We start from the raw sequence: 23,858 nt of genomic DNA, 5'->3' as shown, positions 1-23,858 counted from the left end.
ACCAGCACCTGTCCGGGACTCGCAAAGCTCAGTGCCTGAAACTGACCCGTTACCCACAAGTACATCAGCACCAGCAGACCCGACCATAAACACGAAACACAATCTGAAAGTTTTACTTCTTACCCGCCAACCAAATTAGTCTTAACTAGGCTGAACGAATGTTTAATAGGACAAAGCATGTAAAAAAAATTCCTGCTGTGTTGGAGACTTTGAGAATTTGAGAATCGCGAGACATTCAAGACTCTTTTTCAGAGATCTCAAGCTCTCATTTCAGTCCCCGTAGACCTTCTCCAAATTTCTCACACTCTTAAAAATTTGAGACATAATAAACGTCTTGAATGGACAAGCAGTGTGCAGTACTCTGCTTTTTTTTTTTTTTTTTTAGAAGATATTTAGTTCCTAGGAAGGGGAAGAATGTGTGATTATTGACTGACTGTTAAGGCTTCAGCATTCTTCAGAAAAAAAAAAGTTCATGCATCTTGTCATAAAAGTCTGCTGGATTGTTGGACCATGGTCAAAGTGGTTATACCTGGACAAGAAGACTGTTGTCACAGTGTCCTCTGGGACAGAAAGATTTCACAGAGATTTCTTTGTCTTTCTGTGACTTTGTAGTCTGATAATAGTCTGATGGGATAATAGCAAAACATTTTTGCAGTCTCTCTTAAGACTCACAAGTCAGTCTCTAAATTCTTTGCTCAACAGGCACTGAAGACAATTTCCTAGCTTTGTCATTTAAACTGAGTTGAAACTGTTAGTGAGTTTAAAAACTGGCATTGCAGAACCAAACCAAAGTCTATATGGCGCCCCTTTATATGTCGGTGGTGACAATGGGAGGAGAAAATTGTTTCCGGTGAAAAACTCTACGGCAGTCCCCAGACAATCTATAGGTGGTGAGACCTCTCGTCTCTCCTTAAAGTTATGCTTGATGTTGCACTTGGTTTTATACATGAATAGAAATGGAGACGGTTATGTGAGACATTGAAAATGCGGGTTTGAGCCATTGTCATTAGCGTCATTATTTTTGCAACCTTTGCACACCAGGTCAATCACTGTACAAGGCAAGCATGCTGGCAAGATTACGTATGGAAAATTAGAAATCGTTGCAGTGATGCCAATTCTGACATCAAAAATTATGTTGCAGGCCCCATTAGAGGATACAAGAAGCACTTCCTTTTAAGCATACTAGGGCCTTAAGGATTTATACATTAATGATGGTAGAGAAGAAAAAGACTGCCCTTTTCTGTTTTTCTTTTTGGAGATTTATTCGTTTGTCCTGTTTATTATATTCGTGGTCAACAACTCATGCTTTTTCTAATCATACTTGTACCTGCAAGTATTTTTTTATACCAATCACACATACTTTTTGCCTTTTAGCCCTCACTGTTAAAAAATGATGAGGAAATGCAAAATATCAGGACAAGGTGATGCGATAGAATTTTGTGTTTTCACAACTGTTTTCTACTGTTGTCGACTTTACTAAGGTCTAGACAAGAGTTCTATTCTTGTGTAGCCAACAATGAAACTTCTGCTTCAATGCCATGTATTTCTACCTTTAACAAACACAGATATTCTTGTTGAATACAACTTAGAATTCTAAGTCCAGTGAAATAAAAAACTTGCCCCCATGCTGAGACTCAGAAGCCCTGTAGATTTAGATTCTTGTAAGGACAACAATAGAGAGAATTTGCTGTGGCAAAGCCTTATTTCTGAGTCAGATTCATTTGAAAACTTTAATGAGATCAACAATTGCTAGTTATCATTTTTACAGTGCAGGACTGTGATGTGACTTTTTTTACTTAACTTTAGTTTGCAGTCCCTTGTAGTTTCTTGCTGGAAATCAGGTAGTCCTTATCACAATAAAGGCTTTATTTTAATGTATGCACAGCAGTATTAGTGTTATTGTAGTATAAAAGCATCTCTAAGGATCCAGTGCTGCTGTTTAGTGTTCCCTGAGACTGTACAGATGGAGACACATGGTTCTTTATGTCCACTGCAGCCTCTTTGTCAGTCATCTTTCATCTTTTGGCCCGTGCCTATAGGCAGAGAGTGAGCAGCAGGCGGTGTAATTCTGTTCTAAAGCCCCTAGTTAGGCATGCATATATTCCTATTATAGTCAGCGCTCCCGGAACAAGACAACAGAGAGCAAACAGAATGACCTTGAAATATTTATCCCCAACCTCGCTTCGGAGAATTAAGTTTGGTGTCAGGGGCAACTCGCAGCTATCCAGCTCCACTTTGTGTGGAAGCATGCATGCCCATACACACCCGCACACAAACACACACACACACGTCCTCCTTTAGCGGGTTATGTAGACTGAGACAAACGGCTCATGTACCATCTTGCAGTGTTGAATATTAAAGGCGGTCAGGGAGGCAAGGCTTTGATTGGGACAATAAAGGCTGATGAACAGGATCTTAGAGCATGGGAGAGGAGAGGATGTGTGCGTGAGTGTGTGTGTGTGTGTGTGTGTGAGTCACAGTGCAAGGGATACAGCCAAAACCCTGAAGTGAAAGCCAGGAGCTGCCCGGCCCAGAATGCTCTGTGTGTGTGTGCGCACGCGGAGGGAGATAGGGAGGGTGAAGAAGGCTAAAAGTGACCCAGTCCGACAAAATGTGGGTCAAATCGGTCATAAGAAAACTTTAATTGCACTGTTCTGTATGTTCTCCTGCCTTTAGTTTGTAACTTATAGTACAGAGTTTTTAAAGGATAAATTCAGATTATTACAATATAATTTTGTAGTTTTGGTCATCATTTGTCAGTTATGACAGCACTGTACTCACCAAAGTAATTGCTGAGTTCTGGGAACATGGTTACATCTGTATAACAAAGAGCCAGAAACACAAACAAGAACTACAAACAGTCAGAATATCAGACAGGGTAATTCAGAGGTAAAACTGAACAAAACATGTTAGTAATAATCCCTCATTCTCAATGAACAGGAAAATTGCATGGATGCAAAAGTACAATATCTCCTCAGGAAAAAGTTCGGTTGGTTTGGGCAATAATTCACAGTTAGCCATGATTTTATTTTCCAATTAATTTTGGGTAATGTGGAGTTTACATGTTTAACTTTTGCTGATCAGCATCCACATTGACCATTGCCGGATGGTCCCACTTCCCGAGTTGGGAGGTCATCTTTCTGACTTTTGAGTGTGCATGAGGTTTTAAATTGTAGATAATCCGGAAACAACAAGCATGTTGCATTCCTTTAAACCACTAAAATATGTCTTTTCTCACTTGGAACTAATTTCCCGACATCAACTGATTACAGGATAGACACATACACGGACAGCTGTGGATTAGTTGTATTGATTCCACTTTCTGAAGTCGCGTTCGACTGCTTTTTAGCGTTGCCGTCATGTTTTGTGATCTCAGAAATGACCGTGTTGAGAGTAACTTATGAATCCAGCAGATAGACACATTTATTTAGAGTCACACTTCTGGGCATCTGATGAATTTTAGCTCTGGTTTGGTCTTCACCAATTCCTGAAAAAGATCTCAGTGGGTTTAGTGCTCAGCCTTTGACATTGCATAGTTATTTGATCCATTTTTAAAAATACTGATTTGACCAGCTTTAATGTTAATAATTATTCTAAAAACCTGCCCTCTAAACTACATATTAAGATGCTTTCCCACTTCCGATATAAGAATCTTCTTCCACCAACTTAGTTTGAAGTTTCTATCAAACATTATTGTTCTTCCTCTTCAGCCAGAGATCAAAAAGAATCACAGACAACTTTGTGATTTATTTGGAGATATTCTAGCTAATGATCCATTACACAATATCTGAAGGGATGTCTGTATGGTAGACATGATTGAGGCTTCGCCAAAAGCCTCTTTGTTGTACTTATGTAATTGTCATGTTCATAGGGAATTTTTATTGAAACAATAACAAAGCACATGTCCACAAATTAGCTTCACTTTCTCCCATTCAACTTCTCATTGTCTGCAATGCCTGTGAGGGCTTAGAATAATGGATGATTGGAGAGGAGAAAGGAAAAGCAATGGGCTGTGTTTGTGTGTGAAGGGGAAAGCATGTTGGCAGTGTGGTAAAGAAAAGCCTGCTGGATTGTTGGAGCACAGTGGAAGGATGCCTGCCAGTTTCTACGCCACCGGGACTTTCTGACCTGCGCTTGTGTCTGTGTGCGCGTTTTTGATTGTGTGTGCGCAACTGAACTCAACAACAGAAAACCGCCGCCTGGTCCAGCATGCGTTCACACTGTGTACGTTTGCTCCTCTAATGTGTGTGAAACTGCGCGCATGTGCTTCTGCCCTGCACTCAGTGTGTGTTTCGGTGTGCGTGTGCACCTGCGTGTTGTGAGTGTGTGTGCGTGTGTATGTGTGTGGGAGGCAAGCAGATGAAGACGGTGCTTGCCTCATATTCGATGTGATCTGCAGCCTCACCTCTGTCATTATATTTAGCATACAATCCAGCTCCGTGTTTCATTATGCATTCCCGTCTACTGCTCTGTGGTGTGAATCTTACATCTCAATTAGCCTCTCTGTTCTGGACATAAAATGCATTATTTGTGGCAAGAAGTGGAAGAGCAAAGCAACTCAATCTTGCAGCCAAAGTGCACATGAATGACACAACCTCTACGCAAATGCACAAGTGCATGCACAAATTCAGCAACAACAGGGGTGCAGGATACATTTTTGTGAGGATTATTTCCTTACTGTCCGATGAATGCACATAAATGTCAATCTTGTCTGTACTGGACAAAGGCAATATTATTTATGTGCAGACTCCACCATTTACACTTTATATCACAGTGCTCTGAGATTCATAAAAGGTGATGCTTTATAGCTCCTGACTGTACAGGAGTCCCTTTCTGTCAGTTAGAAGACCCCTGCACTCTCAACTATAAATTCACAAACCCCATTTTGGAGGAGATATATTTTGTTCAAAACCTACTCCGTGTACTTTGTCAGGTCAATAAATCTATTAAACCATTGTTTCCCAAACTTTATTTCTGGGGACCCACTTTTTGAAAATGACAATCTATCATAATTGAACCTTCCTGACCATTTTTTACTGCCATTTCTGCATCACATTTAGTGTTAACACAGTTAAAAAAACATATACATCATATACATATATAGTTAACAGGCCACTTCATTGTTTTTATTTCCTCTTATTAGGAAAACAGTATAGGACATTTTAACTTACTATTAAATGAAAAACAAAATAGGCAGAATTAACAAACTTTTTCCTCTCATCAGTAAAAAAAATATGTACATTATAAATGCTTTAAAAGGTGTATTAAATTTGCAGAAATTCTACCATAATGTTGTATTTTTTTGGACCCACCTGTGGATCACAACCTGCTCTCTGGGAGTAACTGCATTTAAAAGTGTGTGACAACGATCCCACGGTAAAAAGCCACAAATCATTGCTGTACAAGATGCTTCCTTTTCGTCCGGTCTCTACCTGTTAGTCATCATTTATAACACTCAGCGATTTGCTGAATAATCACTTATTTCTTCCTAAATAAACATATCTGTAGCATTAACATGCTGCTTTCTGGTGAATGCTAGTGTCCGCTGCTGTGCCACCAGACCACAGAGCAGCTTCTTTCTTCAGGCTGAGACTCAATTCATCCTCTTCACTCCAACATTTAAATATATATATTTTTGTGTGTGCATGTGTAACACAAAGCGACTACAAACCTGTGTTGTAGAAAACGAAATAAATTAACCTTGACATTAGTTCTGCAAACAGATGTCGCTGTTAAATTTTTTAAATGTCATTTTTCAATGCTGCAAACACTAACAATGAAATTCCATTACCTTCATTGTATTAGAGAGGATGCCAGGGATGTAACAACACCAAAATTTCATGGTATGATAACATCACAACAATGAATCCATGGTCAGGTATTTAACATGACATTAAAAAAGAAGGAAAATAATTACTTGAAAATATGTCCTGTGTTAAATCTTTTGTTTTCGGCATTTTTATTTTCTCCTTCTAAACTTAAAAGTGCATCTGCTTCCAGACTTTTCCTAACAGTTTGTTGTTGTAACCGCAGCTTTTCTGGGTAGTGATGAGCCAAATGGCTTCTCATTTTAGACGTATTTTCTGTCTTATAGCTGACTGTCATTTGGCAGTATTTGCAAACCGTTTTGCTTTTGTCACTTTCCTTGGCTCCATTTTTGTTTCTTGAAGTGGGAAAACTAAAATGGAGCCATGATCGAGCTTTAGAAGTTGATCGAACGTCAGGGACGGTGGGAGTCTATCTTCTTCACTAATATGATTTAGAGAACGCCCTCTGGTGTTCAAACAAATAATGCAACTTTTGAAAAGGAGAGTTGGCAGAACACAGTTAAATAACCATGTAATATCGTAGTAGATTTTTTTTGTTTTTTTTAAGTAGTTTTTATCACAATATTGTAAGATTTGGTTTTATGGATGCACAAATCTCAAAGACAGACATTTCAAAAAACTAAACAAGCAAAACAAGAACTGTCTGCGTGACTAGATACCACTGGAGGAAAGTGAGAAGTATACTTTATGTAATTTGGGTTAACTGACCCTTTAAACACAGTCACAGTCACTGTGGCTGTAGTCTGTCGGGACAGGTAGCAGCTCCACGGAAACAGCAGGTGATTGACGTCTTGCTCAAGAGCACCTTGATAGCAGTTGTTCAAGGAGGGAGCAGCTTTAGTTAGTCACACTCTCAGCTTAAAATTCTGTCCACATCATGTCAACATAATCTTGGATCCTTGCCCGGAGAGTTTTTCTTAATCTCACATTACCATATCTGCTATACGGTGCCATATGAACCTGTGAAATGGAAGTAGAAGCCTAGATTTACATACACGCAGTAATATGCACACACACAGCCTCCTATTCTTCCCTGTAACATGTCAGTGTTGTCTGTGCCTGGACAGGGTAAGGACATTTGATGCATCATTGTTAAGAGTATGTCATTGCATTATCTCTGACTGGACCCTCAGGCTTCCATACTGACCTCTGACCCCTGGCAGACCAGGTTTAACAAGCCCACTCTGACAGATTAGGATTCAGGAGGAAGCTTCAGAACGTTTTGATTCAAGCTAAGACATTTCTTTGTCCCGATATCTTGTAGACCTACAGTATGAATTAGCAATGGTTTCAGCAATGTACAGACATTTTTGACTACATCATTTGACCACTGGACCATTTTTTCAGTACTGTTTATTCATACCAAAATTACATTAGCATTAGCTTTACAGAAATCCAGATTCTGTCTGTTGTTGTCCTCCAGTTTCCCTCCTTGTCCTCCCATCTTTGTGTGTCACTTTTTGTTCAAGTTAAAACATTTTCAACTCAATCTTCACCTCAGTTTGTACCACCCAGGGCAAATTCGCACTTACATCTTTCTATAGCGCTGGCATCGCCAGACTAATTCACAAATGTGAATTTGTCTGGAACATCTCAGTTAATTTTCGATTTCCAAGGGGTGTTATCATTGTGTGCGCAGACCAAAATATTTTTGGAGACAAATGGATTGACTGACTACCAATAGGAGAAATAAATGAAAGTTGAACTTTGCTTCATGGCACTTAGTCGTGTTGTTCTCTCCTGACTAGATCCTTTCTTGTGTTGTTTCAGCTCTCAGATGTACGTCGCTTTGGATAGAAATGACTTTAAATTAAATTGTAAGTTGTAAAATCGTGAACTACAACAAACCAGAGTAAGAAAATGTGTGACTTCACAGTGCTTGAACACACAAAATGGTTGTTGCCTAGTTGCAATCTTTCTTGTATTACAGATAAACAGTGCACCAAAATATGTTTCTGCAAACATCCGAGGTGAGAAATAGGCAATGTAGGTAAAGAATTTTGATTCATATTTGAGCCACACTGCTTAGTTTGACAGTTTGATCTGAATTTTGGTAGCCTGAAACGTTGCACTGGACAGACCCGCTGACTGGATGAAATTGGACCGGCCTACAACCAATCAGAGCAAAACATGTGATCTGGACTGGTGAAGTTCTTCTGTCAGTCATCCTGTAGAACCCACCCCATACTAAATGAAACATTGTGATTGGCCCAGTTTGATCCGAGGCAGGTTGAATTCTGTCTGACCAGATGTATTTGCCAGAGCAAATGAAAACAGATTCATCTGGTTCCCAGGATAATATTAATATGCAATCATTGTTGCTGTGGTAGGTCAGAGCACACCAGCAAGACAAGGGAAACTTGTACTTCAACATGAAGAGAAAACACTGTCCTTACTAGAAAAATGACAGGTTTGTATACTAAAAATGACCTAATAAAACTGCCTAACTGCCCTCTATCATTCAGCAAAGTTTAAATTTGTGTGACATTGTTATACCACTCCCAAAACGTGACACCAAATACTGCAGATGGCATTACAACCTTACCTCAACATATCATTGCTTACTAAACCTAAACAGGCACGCTCTGTTTCATACATTGAGATCATCTTTCTTAAACCAGAAATGACCAGAAAGTTCATAGAAAGTTGATTTATAATCCAAGAATGTGATAATAACTTAAAAACTAAAATATATTCCAATCATGGAAGAGAAGTTCAATGGTTCTACTAAAAAGTCCAAAGAAATGAGTCCACAGGAAGGTCCAACATCCAGTCTGCACAGTGTTTGAAGTCCAGGGCAAAGGTCCCAGTCTGAATTGCCCAAACCTCCTTCAACTACACACCTGGAAAGATCTGCTACCTCTCTATAATTCTAACCATTCCACTGCAGTTAATTAGCGTTTAGTATTGACACAGTGTGAGCTTCAGATTGCCCATTCTCCTCTATGAAGTCCAGTAATCCTGCAGCAAATTTGAGAAGAAAATCTTCTTGAGTTATATTTAATGACTTTTTCACAATGGCATTGCTTTGTTACTCACTATTGAAGTCCACAGATGCATGATAAGTATCTGTTGGAATCTTCTATGAATATTACAGTGGATCTTTTTCATGGTTCAGAAGGATTTTACTTCTTAGACTGAATGAGAGACTGGCTATCCTGGATAGAATGAAAGATCAGTCATTAATTTGCATTGGCTGCAAGCTGGTCCAACCAAGATCTACCAAAAGCAGATGTGTGGATACAAAAGAGAGTCTTTCTTTCTTGTGTTTTCACCGGGCCAGTGGATGCACAAGCACAACAGAACGTAGTGGAAACTTAATCTTTTTGTCTGTTTTCTGTCAGTAAAACTCTGGTAACCTCTTGTATTTATGTGCACAAAGTTTGTTCAGTACGTCCAGTTCTTTGAAAAATATACAAATTATGAGCTGCATATTAAATTGCTGCTTTTCCTCTTCATACTCTATAATAGTTATGATTTTAACTCTATACAATACTGGTTTATTAATTGCAACACACAGCACAGTGAAACTCATCAGTGTTCTCAGGGGTGTGCATAAAAATCCATAAATTACTAAATTTTTGATGTTATGCGCCCTTGAAGGCCAGTCCTCCAGCCAGAGTGTTGCATCACTCGATGTCCACAGCGCATACCTAAGAAGTCAGAATTTGAGGCTCTAATGAATTATCATTATATTGGAGTCAGAGGTAAGCTAAAATAATCACAAGTATTTTTGTTGTTGTTGTTTTTCTGGAAGATAAATGCCAATCAATTCATTGAAAGTTCCAGAAGATCATTCCACAGAACTTTATGCTCTGCTCTAAGTATTTCTATATTTTTGAAAGGCTAATATTTATGGAATTTATGGAACAAACTAAAGGAAGTATCACTTCTGGTAGTCCTCAGGGGCAGAGTAGCCAGTAGTCTTTCTCAAAAGAGAGATTATAATAATATAATAATATTATAATGTCCTCCAGCGTTGCCATGTTTATTGTTGTCAGAAACCTCTGACTCTTCTTTTTCTTTGGGGTAACTTTTGACTCTGAGTGGCACCCTTTCTTGGATGTATTGCTTAACATCCATGCCAACATATTGGATGCATGGAAGTACGTGGGCAGTGGTGGTTATATAATTTGAAAAAAATGCATCTATGTTGGTATGTAAAGGGAGCATAAATAAGGCTTTACTGGCATAGCTCTAGGGATGGCAATATCTGTCTGTTGGCTGGTCAGTCCACCATTTGGTGAAATATCTGAACAAGTACAAGGTAGACTGTTATAAAAAAAAATGTTCAGACACTCATGGTTCCCAGAGGGTGAACTCTGGTGACTTTGGTGATTGCTTTTCTTTTCTTCTAGCGCCATCAGGTTGTTCACATCTGTGGCTTTTAGTAAAATTTCTCACATGTTGGATGGATAAAGAATGCTAAGCTTAAGCCCTTTTCATAAGGGACAGAAAAACACTAACACCCCTCACATCTGGCTTTTGTGTTCAGTTTAAAAGGGTACAATTGGTGTTCACTCCCTGGGTTAAAGACTCTGCAGCGGTCACAGTTATTTATTGGCTTCATCTACGATCAGAAGTGATGTAGTGACATGACATCCTAGTGGACATGTTTTATCTCATTCCAGCAGTGGCAATGAAGACTTCACCTTCTTCAGTAAATTAGACTTTTTTCCTCCTTTTCCACACATATGCCCCATGACTTGACTTGGCGCATCAGCCCAGCGGAGCAGGTTTGAGTCAAGCGGCTGTAAAAGAGTGGATAAATATCTAATTTCCTTTAAATTTTTCACAATAATAGTCCCCTGTTATGTTCCTATTTAAAAGTATGTATTATGAAGCAGCAAAAAACAGGAAATGTTGGGTTTTCATCAGCAGTGACTCAACAGGACATGAAACAGGAAAATAAAGCAGATACCTGAAAGTATAAACAGCGACACAGGAGAGAAACTAAATTTAAAATCATCAAGATTTGGTTAGAAGCTACAAAAGCACTGAGAGCTGAACACACAGAACAATGTCTTTCTCTCTGCTGTCCTGCACAGACATGAGCTGACTCGGCTTTCTAGCACATACCGGAAAAAAAAAAAAAAAAAAAAGACAAACTTGTCTAGTACAAATGGGCTTTTGTGGGGCATTGACACACATCAAAAAATAGGACTAGTGTATGTAATGTGTCAGTGTTTTATGGTTTTGATGGACATTTGCTGCCCATGTATACTGCCTTTAAAAGAAACCTTGATGACTGTCCTTTGCACAAAAACATGCTTTGTCAAATCAAATCAATTTTATGCATGTAAATAAATAAATAACAATTTTATAATCTGTAGAGCATATGAGACCCTCTACCCTTAGACCGTTGACTGAGATAAGGAAAAGGTCCCCTCCCAAAACCTTTTAACACAGAAAGAAAAGGTTAGAACTGACAAACTTATAGGTTGGAGGTTCTAAGGCACAAATGAAGGCATTGAATGTCTCCATTTGCCTTCCCAAAGCCCTTGGCTAGTGTTGTTCACTGACCTGTCACATCCAGCCTGGCTCGCCTCCTCCAACAGGGCCGGACAGCTGACACTAGCTCTCCCCTCCCCTTCTCCTCCTAATGTGTTGTGATAAGGAGCTTATGTGAGGTTTCCCCGACAAAATTGCCCCCTCGAGCTATTCTAGCAGTCTGCCGCATGTGGGCGTACATTTGACGATCACTTCCATGCCAAAGGTGATGCTGGCAAGCAGAGATGTTGACCACAAGGGGGGCGATGTTTACATGTTAGCTTGGGCTAAAGACAAAGCCAGGAGAGGCTGAACCCTGAGGACGTGACAGCAATGATTTCCATTGTGTTCCTGACGCATGGTGACATGAAGTAGCCTCTAGCTGCAGTAAGGATCAGCTGTCCTCATATTTTTTGATTGCACCAGCTTGCCAGTAGATAATATTGAACAGGCTTTGATGAGGTGAATACAGTTATTGAGTTGAATTGGGTGCATGCCTTTCGAAAACCCCCCAAAAAATTACCAAAAGCAGATGTGTGGATGTAGAGACGAGCTTTTCTCCTGATTCACCGTCCATCAGACACAATAGGAGGATATTCTAGCATCCTAATCTTTGACGGCATTTCAGCAAAAATCAGTTCCACATGTGAGCTGTGGCACTAATGCAGTGTTTACATCAACTGATTCTGATGGCTCGCTCCTCTCTCTATAGCTGGCTTCTACACGAGCGTGTTTAGTGTAAATGTGAGCGTGTGTGTGTCTCGATGCAGACCCCATGTGTGTATGATGCCGGCATGTGCGTGTCGATCCCCTGAGCTCAGACTGTAAGATGTCGATAGCCAACCTGTAAATGACAGGCACTGAGGGAGTGTGTTTAGCAGTTTGGCTGGATCTTAAAAAGGTCACACCCACACACACCCACACACACACACACCCTGACACACACACACACAAAAAAAAAGGACATAGAAAGATGACCTCCTTTGTCACCTCCATCTAGAGCTCACTACAGCTATCCAGGTAGTTTTTAGTGTCTTACAAGAGTGAAGGAAATCTTGTTAGCTGGTTAACTCGTGATTGAAGTTTTGGGAGACCTTGATGTCTCACACCAAAGCATTTATTGATGTTTGATTGAAGAGAATAGAGGACCAATACAAAGTGAACCACTGTGTAACTGCCACCCAATTCCCTTGTCGAGGAGCATTTAACCTCCGAACTGGAAATTGTTTTCCTAAGTCACGTTTGCATGTCACATGCAGTGTCTTCATCTCTAATTCTGTGTTTGGTCTGAGGTAAAACACCAACAAATTCTCCAAACATGACCTGGTCATATTACCTTTCGCCTGAAGTAGGAAAATTCCTTCACAGCAAGTGTTGCTGTTGCCTCTTATACAAGAGTATCATTCAACTTGCCCTGACATTATCCCATACAAACACAAATCTGTGTGCATTTCTCTGTAACTGTTAAAATTGCTGTAGTCATGGGAAAATTTATCCCAAATTTCGGTGATTTGAGTACAATTGAGGGATTAGATGTTCGGTCCACTGGCTGAGAAAAATCTGTGACTCCTGGTGCTTTCAAAACCTTTCAAAACCCACAGGATGAACTCAAAAATGTATTCTTGCTCAAGCAAAAATTAGAAACATAACACTTATTTTTCTATATACTTTTTCCCCCTTCTGAGCAGTGGTACTCAGCCAGATATGACTTCTTGATTTGGTCAAAATCTTTCTAGAAAACAGTGCAATTTAGATGCATGCTAGTGATGGCTTTGCACTTCTTTCAGTCAGTGTGTCCAGACTATGATGTTTATATTTTCAGGCATGTGATTTTATGTTGAAGAATTTGCAGTAACCTATCATTAAGTGCTAGTGGTGAGGCTCTGGGTATTGCACCATCATTCAGTTGGTTGGTTGGTCCAGCACTTTGGTCCAAATATCTCAACAACTATTGGATTGGATTGGCATGAAATTTGTTCTGAACATTCAAGGGTCCTAGAGGATGAATTCTTTACTTGAATCCCCCAAAATGTTCATCTTGTGGCACGAGCAAGTCAAAAATTTCACCTATCCACTGTAAAATATGTCAGCATTTAATTGTAAAATTTGCACCGGGTTTGGTTGGGACCAAAAACGAGGCTAAAAGAGATGGAATATAGGACTTACATTTGTCAGGTGGCCAGACACACGACTTCAAATGAAGGATCATGTTGCTCCGTAATTACTTTTATGTAAATAAGCAACTTTTTGCAAACAAGTTTGCAATAACAGTGTAAGGAGTCTGTTCTCAATCCCGAGGTATCAGCAGCAGCTTGGTCAGTGCCTCTGTTCTTCACAGTATGACTGTATGACGCCCCCAACAAAATGCAACAAAATGTTTTTTTAGGGGTGATTTGTTGAACACCCTGTTGTGCATGCAAGTGCCCTGCATTGCCACTGACATACCCACCAAATGAGAGAAAATGTACCTTTTTGCCTGCTGTACACTGTTGCACACTGTTTCCGTAAACCGTAGCACTATTTTTGGATTGAATGTGCCCCTAATGGCGCCCCTCAAGGCTTTTGTCTAAATGTGCTGTCTAAGTACTATAAAGAGTACTATAAAGAGTGATAAAGACTGTATTCGGAGGATGATTGGGTCAAACAAACACAGAGCTTTGACCCAGGAGACCAGGTTTCATGTCCCGTGCAAAACCAAGTCAATGTGAGGTTTACGTGACATTACTTACACAAAGTCACATAAAGGTACCTATTACTGTGCCTTGATTTTGAAAGTCTGAAGTTACATATTGATTATGGTAATATCATGTTGTCAGTTGGTTTCCGGGTTGAGTCATCTCTACTGTACCTCCTGATATTTTGAAAACTGCAGTTGATAAAACTTTGATAAGTTGTTCAGCCCTACTACTTGACATAATTTGGTACAAAGAAAAAAGCAAAGACATGAGGAGATTCAACAGTTGTTTTGTTATTAGGCTACTTTTTGTAGAAGTAAGGAGTTAAATTGTTTCCAGAGTCAATGGATTTAGCTGTATTTTCATCAAATTTAGAAAAGTGAAACCACACTTCTAAACATTTTGCCCTGTCAGCTTTTAATGTAATGTTACATAAATACCAATAGCAGTACTGTTTGTCCAGGAGATTATCGATATTTCAATCCAGAACTGTTTTGTACCAGTTCTCAGAACTCATTTGTAATGATTGGGATGTGATTTCTGATTGACTCTGAACCAAACAAAGATGTTCTCTTCAGTCTGTAGAATATAATGTGTGGGCCTGGACATCTCTGCAGTGTGACAATATTAATTTAAAATGTTATTTTGCCTCATTTTGCCTTTAACAAATATTGCTCTCTGTGCAATTTGGAAATTGCAGGAGGCTGTATTGAGATTTTGATCAAATCCCTACCCCAATAAAAACTGAACAAAGTTAAAAACACTTGCTTCTCTCAGCTTGCCAGGTTCAATCTCGACTGTGTTAAATCCAGTGAGCAGTCGTGTCCTCGTTCCAGTATTAGCAGCTCTATACTGGTTGGTGTTGTTTCCTAAAGTCTGTATAGAGCATGTAGCATGTTAGACTCTCCTTGCAAATGAATCAATGAATTAATTAATAACAGAATAAAAAGAAGCAGCTGGCATCTACAGCCCTCCCAGGCCAGCAGAGAGAGGTAGCAGCGAGTGTGAGAAAATTCCACTTTGGGTGTACAAAATGTCACGTGGGTGTTGATGCCTGTGATCATCAGATGTAATATTAATATGTGTGCTCACATCTTTTCCAGCTCTGCAACTTTCCCTGCTTCGATGTCCCAGCACTGAACAGTGGGAAGAGTAAAAGATCATTCCGCAGATGGAGCCAACACAGATAAGTAAGTGAGAACATTTCATAAAAATCAATATGAAGCAATGTCAGATATAACCGTGGAGAATAGTACAGAAGCCCTGTATTCACTTGCACTTGTGGCATCACCCAAAAAGACACACATAACCTTATAAACTTCACTGACACTGCAAGTCTTCTCTTGGTCTCTCTCTCTCTCTCTTTTTTTTTTTTGCTTCTGTTTCTTTCTCTTTTTATCTTCCTTCACCATCCTCCCTCCATCCCTGCGGTGCCAGGCCTGAGCTTGGTGAAAGAAAAACAGAAAAAAGAAAGAGTGAGAAAGAGAGGGAGAGGGAGATCGGATTTCCATTCCACGTTGGATCACTGGAGTGGAGTCTAAAACCACAGAGTGCGCTGGCACTGGACAAAGAGGCTGGATTCAATAAATATGTGGACTAAGCTCTCCTATTCAGACCCCGCAGTATTGAATTCCTTATTTAGGTCATTTAGACTGGGCAAAATTGATACAGTATGCAGCTCAAATCTATAGCTCCATTTTTCCTTCCCCCCTCTTTCTCTCTGTCTTTGCCCTTCTAAATAAAAAAGAGATGAGAGGGAAGCCAGTGTGTGTGGGTGTGGAAGAATGGCTGCGAGTAAAGGAGTAGCAAAAAAAAAAGGAGGGGGGGGGTTCTTTTTTCTTTTTCTTTCCCATGCATGACTGTGAATGTTTGTGAATTTTGTCGATAATGACAAAGAGAAAAGAGTCAAGAAATTAGACGAGGAATAAAAAAAGGCAAAAGCAAAATGAATGAAAGAGATTGAGAGAGTGAGAGGGTTGAGAGTCAAAGTGTGTGTGTGCGTGTGTGTGTGTGTCTGTGTGTGACAGAGAGAGAGGTGGTATTTTGACATTTTATTAGAGCCTCAATGAGGTCTGCACTAGACAATGCTCTCCTGCCTCTTCGCTTAGCCTGATCTTAATTGGCCATTAGATTGAAAAATAGCCCATACCTCCTCTTCTCCTCCTCCTCCGCTCCTTTTCTCCTCCTCCCTTCCGCAGCTTCAGAGCTGATTAGACCTTTGATTTACTAATAAACACAAAGAAACAGATTAGCAGCGAGGCTGAGGCGGCATCGGGCATGCTTAACTCTGTCGAGAAGAGCAAAATACCAGCCAAGGCCTTAAAGGGATAGTTTGGATTATTTGAAGTGGGGTTATATGAGGATCTTATTGAGTGAGTGAGTTACCTACAGTAGATGGTGGTCAGCATGCCTCCAGATTAGAAAAGCAGAGAGGAGCACTAGCATGGAGGCTAAGCCATGTGCTGCTGTGGACAGGGTCAGCAACAAAATACAGCCTTTTATGACAGAAAACCAACATTATATAATCCAACTATCTCTCTGTCCAAACCAACCAAACTCCATAGGTTAAATCAGTAATTTTACCTCACAGAAAAAGGGAGTTGCCGGTCTACTGCTCCCTTGATCTGTTAGTTTCTTTGTGTTACTGTGTGACTATGGTGTTTGAAAGGATTCACCAAATTCACGCAGTAATACAAAAAGACAGACAGATGAAGGCCATGGTAACGCAGCAATTCCCATTTTCTGAGAAGTAAAATTACTGATTTTTCCTGTGGAGTTCGGTTGATTTGGAGAGAGGGATATATGGCTTATATAATGGAGGTTTGCTGTCTTAAAAGGCTGTCCGGTGGCAAGGTAAAGTGGTGAAAATATTCTAAATACAGTGTACGCTTAAACTGATATTGATCTGAATGATGATTGGTTGATGATATGGCTAAAATACCTGTTGCTGCTGACTCTGATGCTGGTACTCTGCTTCTCCTGGTTTGAAATGGGTCATCCACCTTCTACTGTCGTATCAATAAGTAGCTCATACAACCCCACATTAAATAATCCAAACTATTCCTTTAACACTCACTTAAAACTGTGTGATATTATTTGGAAGTATTCTATTTTTAACCCTTAAATGTGCAAATTCCTATAAATCTTTTGGAAATGCTATTTTTTCTAATTTATCTAGGCAAAAATATTGTTAGTTCATGCACCAACTCAGCTATGTCCTTTCATGTTTTGCATGCAAAGTTTAGTATTTCATACCTGTTTTGAACACAGGAAACAAATTAAATCTTTGAATAAATAATGAGCGACTAACATCTTAACATCTTAATCCTGTTTTTATCTGATCATCTTCCCTGTTGTGCCCCTACATTAGCAAGATCTTGTAATATGCAATGGAAGCTGAGCAAAGAGGAAAAAGTTGACCAGTGGCCATGAAAAAACTTGTGTACACCAGTGAATTAATCAATAATGCCCATTTAAGAGTAAAAATAGTCATCAATATTTTACACTTTCATATTATTCATTATCTGTATGATATAGGCTTCATCTGTGGGTGATGATCCCTGTTTTATACCCTTATCTGGGAAATGTTTCCTCCAAGGTCAAGGCATTCATCAAATCAAACCAAATCAAATCAAAGTTGTGAAAAAGACATATAAAATCATAACATACACAATCATCCTGACAAAAATCCTAAACAGAATCCCTTAACATATACCAAACACAAACACAACACTTAACATCATGTCAACACTAAAATATTGCTGCCAGAAGACATTCTGTGCTCCTGAGATAAAGATAAACCAGTCCTCACATCTTTGAAACTCATCTGATTTTGTATTTGAGTGTTTTACTGTTTCTATCCAAGTGTTTTTGACACTGTGAATTATAATTATATTATAATTAAATCAAAGTATTTTTTGGAACTAACCACAGAGTTGTAAGTCCCATTCCCTGATGCCAAGCCATCCCGAGCTCAGACTGACCTGTTGTTTTTTGTTGTTGTTGTTTTGTAGCCCTTATCTTCCTTAGCTGGATAAGACCGCGCTTCATGCCTGCTCTGTCTTCTTTTTTTCTGCAAAACTCACACTGGGCTCTTATGATAAATAAGACATTACCCACAATGAGAGGAACTCAATCAGTGCTTGTGTTGGCTGAGAGTGAGAAAGACAGGGATAATTACTCACTAAATAGGCAATCACCGAGGTGGCGCCCACACAATCAAGACTGCATGTGTATTTTGGGGAGCTTCCACAGAAATGCCGGCCAAAAGCCTAAGAAAAATGAAGCACCGAGCAATAAAGTAGGCAAGTGCCAGTCCCACCGGGCTAATACTGTAGCCTGGGTCACAGGTAGAGGTTGGAAGTGGTCATTAAAAGGGTTGTATTTCAAACTGAACTCACATGTCCACTGCAAAGTGAAAGGAGACAGTCCTGTGTCATGAGTAATGGAAGAACGGAGAGCATCATTTATTCCAAGCAGAAATCGAGTTTCGGTTGTATCTTTTCCCTGGTGGTTTTTGTGTTAATTTTCTTCTCTGACAGAAAAGCACTTGCTTTTGTGGATGTGAAGTGATTTCTTTGAATCATAAACTTGACTCATGACCAGATTAGATAACCAGAGGTGGAAAGACATCCTGCTCAAGTGCAAGTACTGTGCAAAGTTTCTGATTGATGATATTTTAATGTGCTCTAAATTTAAATATTGCTGCTTGAGTTTTGCCAAGGCTAAAAAGGCCAGCAAACTATCCTGTAGGTGCACAGAGACGTTATTATCTGTGTCTGTTCAACCAAAAAAACCCAAAAACATCTGTCTCTATATTCAAATAGAAGGCCAGGAGTGGGTGGAAGTGGTGTTAAATCGGGGAAATGTTCTCTTTTCTAACCTGATATCCACTGGCAATGCATAATGCAAAGTTGAATTGGACTGAAGGCTTGAAAGATATACTTTCTTTCAAAAATCACTGAAATGTATCATAGCTAGAATGTGTAAAAATAGAAATATTTTAAATTTTCACATTGCACACAGTCCTCGAGCTAATCATGTGTGAGAAATGCTTCCTCCAGGGAAAAGCACCAACAAATATTAGTTTAAATAGCAATGTTTCATCAAAATCACAAACCACATCATGTAAAAAACATTAAATCCTGCACTGTTCGGCACAAATGAGAAGCCTTGAATGACTAGTCTGAGAGCAACAGTAGGTCTTCTGTGCAAGCAGCTCATTACAACCCATATTTACATTTGTTGTTAGGCGGCTACCTCTACACTGAGTTATTTAAACTTTTAAATTACTTGAATTTTGTGATGTCATGACTTTAATCTCCTCCGTCATGTGACATTGTCTAGGTAATGTACCTAACCCAAACCACTTTTTTTTCTAAGACTAACAAGTCACATTTTTATGATTTATGACTTTGTAACTGTGTTATACTGCACAGAAGACATTTTTTAATTTCTCCCTACTTCCAGTGTCCTGTTTCCACAGAGATGCAGGTCTTATATTACTATTAAAAACAGCACCAGAGTGAGTAAAACTGTGACAGAAGCAAAAAACAAAAACACCCAGAAAATGTTCTGCAGAAAGTATCATTGAATGAATTAATAAAAACAGCATTTCTGTTAAAAAAAAAAAAAAAAAAAGGTTTTATTTTCAATTTGCATTTTTGTAGGAAGCATTATCATTAACATATATTGGTAACTATATGCCTAATTTGTGCATTACAAAAATATTTTGTTCATCAAACTTTTAGAGAAACCAAAAGAAAAAGAAAATAAACCTTGCATACATTGTAAATTATTTTTACTCAGCATACAGATTGTCTGTCTAATCAACTACAAATGGTGCTTAATTACTTTGACTAAAATATGAATCTATCAAATACAGACTCAATATCTGCCTTGAACAGATATTTAAGTGCATACAATTTAATGACAGTATCTCAACAGAAAGCATATTTGCATACTGTAATATACATTATTACTTAGCAATTATTAATTGGCATCCCGCCAGCAGAGACAAGTTCCTTCGGTGTGGGCGGGAGTGGATGTAATTTAAGTCTGTAAGAGACTCATCAAATTTGGCATGAACACATCATTCACTAAATGGTTATTGATTTCTCTGAAGCTGTATCAGCAACAAAATACCTTTCAGTCAACAGCGACGAAGCCGATAAAGTTTGGATTTTGTCTTAGAAGCTGCTGACACAGAAAAACCTCCGATCCAGGGTTCACATGTTCATCTGTATGTCGAGCAAAAGAAATGGGTGCAAATGATGAAATTACAATATTTTTCTTCATTTCTATAAATCTTTCTTTGGAAAACTCGCTTCCAGCAGATAGAGAGCATTTACATACTGAGATAAAGTTTTCCATACAGAAAGAATGATATGCTATTCATGTGTTTTCTATGCTTTTTTCCCCACTTTCCCTATTTATGTTTGTTATTATGAGACATGCTGTCAAATTTTCTGGAATGATTTGATAAAGCCTTCGGCAAAAACATTTGTACATTCGCTGCAACACGTGCAGTATCCTTCTCTGTGTGTGTGTGTGTGTGTGTGTGTGTGTGTGTGTGTGTCAGTGCTGGAGGCTCCTGTGAAGTTTCATCCTAGTTTAGTTTCTCTCACAGGTTGATAAACAGGTGATTAATTTCACGAGGCAACGGCTTTTAAACTTTGATGACTGGGAAATCTTTGGGTTTATAAAGAGCACCAATATGGCAAATAAAACTCATAAGTGTATGCTTACATTTTCGTGTGTGTGTGTGTGTGTGTGTGTGTGTGTGTGTGTGTAGATGAGTGATTGCATATAGCTTGTCTGTGTGTTTTCTATAAAGTTGTGATTTTGATATACTCTGTGGACAGGTATGTCTGCTATGTGTTCATAGAGCACAACAGTCGTCACCAAAATAAGATGCAAAATGGAAAAAAGGCAAAGGTAAATCATTGTATGCACAATTATAAATTCTGTTTATTTAGAAGTGAAGTTTGCCCACAGAGTCCAGTTTTCTACCTGCAGTGTTGCCACACTGGCCCCAAAAGGACAAGTTTGTAGGAAAGTAAATCAACAAATGGAATTTTTATCATAATATCAAAATAAATCTGTGGTAATCCGACTCAACCTGGCTCGACACGTGAAAACCCAAAACTCCAAGGCAACTTAATTTAATATAGTTTTGATTTTTGAGCCCTATTCAAACTCTGAACTTTTGAAAAGGTTTTACTTAATAATATTGTAAAAAAAAAAAAGAAAAAAAAGAAATGAAATTAATAAACAAAGAGATTTGTTGAGACAATTTACTTTTCGTCTTTTGAAAAACTCAAATCTTTTAACTTTAAGTTTAATATTATAATATCTTCAGTTAAAACCATTTCATTTCCAGGCATATCGAAGTTGTGCTGAGTTTGTTTCCAAAACAAACAGGAATACAATTTCTGAATATATTTTTAATATGCTATGATTTTTTTGTTTTTCTAGTTCCCTTGTTTATTTGTTTCGTTTCCAATTTTGTCTCTTAACTTCTCGTCACAGTTTGACTCCAGTAAAAATGACGGCGTTACAACCACCTCAAATATTGATTTAAAAAAGACAATATTTAGTGTAAAGTTTCCTGTGGTATTAACTAGATTACAAGCAGCTGCTACAGTTTAGTTTGTGTCAAAAGCTTCTGTAACATTTGTCAACATTTTTTCCACTTGTCTTTCTGAAAAAAATATCAGGTTACTGGGGTTACTTTATATATTCTAAGACACAAATAGTAAATAAATAACATTATATATATATTTTTTTACTATTACTGACCTTATTTATACATATGGAGTGAATGACTAGACATACTATAGACAAAGGTTATGTTACAAGGCTGTGCTTTTAGTAATTAAAGTTTCAAATGTCAAAGGTATTTTGATTCTCTGTCAGAGGTCAGCACATGCAACTCCAACTTTCTGTCATTAATTAGATAGAATAAACTTACGAGAGGAGCTCACAGCAACATTTATTTATCAAAATTTACAGAGTCAACTCACTTAAAGTTATATACTGTATGTATACATCTGTGTGCGTGTGCATGTGTGTGTGTTTGAGGCAGGTACAGTTATTATTGAGGAGATCCTTCCTGAGAAGGAAAGGCCAGACCTTGGAATGGTTTAATCAATAGAGGAATGTTCTCTGTAATGAAGTGTGTCAGCTTCTTAACGGGACTAAAACCTTCATCAAGTCAATGAGGAGGGGAGGGTTAAACCTGAGGCCCATCTGAATAATCACGCTGCCTTATTGACTGGCCGCAAGACGAGGCGAATGCCAAACACTGGCGTGGTCAATCACGCACGCAAAACAGAGAGACACAGGCACGCTTTACAACTCACAATTCAATAAACACAAATGGAAGGGAGTGAAAAAGTCACACAGGCACATGCTACATGCAGAATCAGGCTGGAAGTAAAAAGATACAAAGCCTGGATGTTGTAGCATGGCTGTGGATACATTCAGGAACATTGATAGTGTCTTTAGTGTAATCCTTTATTCGTTCCTTGGAATAAAAATGTGCAAACCCCAATTTCAAAAAAGATGTGACTTTGTGTGAAACCTGTATAAAAACAGAATGCAATAATTTGCAACACATTTTGGCTTCTATTCAATAAAATACAGTACAAAGACAAGATATTTAATGTTCAAACTGATTAACTTCATCGTTTTTTTTGTAAATATAAACTCATTCTTAATTTGATGCCTTCAACATGCATGCAAAAAGTTGGGACAGGAGCAACAAAAAACTGTGAAAGTTGTGGAACGCTCCAAAAACACCTGTTTGGAACATTCCATTGATAAACAGGTGAATTGGTTACAGGTGACAGTATCATGGTTGGGTATTAAAGGGGCGTCCTTGAAAGGCTCAGACGTTCAGAAGCATGGATGGAGTGAGGTTCACCACTTTGTGAAAAACTGCACATAGTAAAACAGTTTAAGAACATTTGTCAGAGAGAGAATCCAGAGTGCCCTTTGACCTTTGACCCCTCAGGCAGCACTGCATTAAAAACTGCTTTAAAAACCCTCATCATTGTATAAAGGATACTACATGGGCTCAGGAACACTTTGGAAAACCGTTGTCAGTAAACACAGTTTGTCTCTGCATCTACAAATGCAAGTTAAGACTCTACCATGCAAAGAGAAAGACATATATCAACAACATCCAGAAACACTGCAGACTTCTCTGGACCAGAGCTCATCTGAGATGGACTGACGCAAACTAGAAAAGTGTGCTGTGGTCTGACAAGTCCACATTTCAGATTGTTTTCACATACTCCTAGAATCTGGAGCTGTGGTAACTAACGTTTGTATCTATTCACTTTGACAGATCAATGGCCAATGTGAAACTCCTACACTTGACTGAACAAGGGTTTAACTTCATTACTGACTCGCCCAGGATGCAAGGGGCAGACTTAAGACCTGCTAAAAATACAGAGAATACAGAGCATTGCCAGCTTTATTCTTCAAAGAGGGATACTAGCTTTACTGGCTAGTTTGTTCTTCTGATTTACATGCGATGACTAATCACTCCTGATGCTGATATGTGAGGCACTGAGAGGATGATAGTTACTCAAACATAAGATCAATGATATATGCTATGTGTTTGTAGGTCTAATAGTTGAAGAAGTGTGGGCATTAACTGTGTAACCAGTGCTCTTTAGACAACCTGCTGGCTCAGGAGCAAACCTCCAACATGGCTGCCAGAGAGGGTGTGATGTGACATGAAAGCTTTAATCCAGGACTGTATATTCACATAAATAAACATACAGCAAAGCTTGTGAACAGTGAATAATAACACCAACTGATCTGCATATGAAAACAGTGTAATACATAAGCCCTC

The 23,858-nt window shown here is 38.8% G+C and overlaps 1 long non-coding RNA gene across 1 annotated transcript in view; it reads left to right on the top strand.

The window, feature by feature from the left end:
* Positions 1 to 23,858, top strand: part of LOC146315015 (uncharacterized) — a 186,871-nt gene that overhangs the window by 81,295 nt on the left and 81,718 nt on the right. Inside the window, exon 4 of the long non-coding RNA XR_014771834.1 lies at positions 15,097 to 15,183. This is a non-coding gene — a long non-coding RNA (uncharacterized LOC146315015). The remainder of the gene's footprint in view (positions 1 to 15,096; positions 15,184 to 23,858) is intronic.

Source organism: Lutjanus erythropterus, chromosome 14 (assembly GCF_056507025.1).
Source record: "Lutjanus erythropterus isolate fLutEry1 chromosome 14, fLutEry1.hap2, whole genome shotgun sequence".
Taxonomy (NCBI): domain Eukaryota; kingdom Metazoa; phylum Chordata; class Actinopteri; order Lutjaniformes; family Lutjanidae; genus Lutjanus; species Lutjanus erythropterus.
The sequence above is the reverse complement of the archived record's forward strand: the minus strand, read 5'-3'. Positions and strand labels throughout refer to the sequence as shown.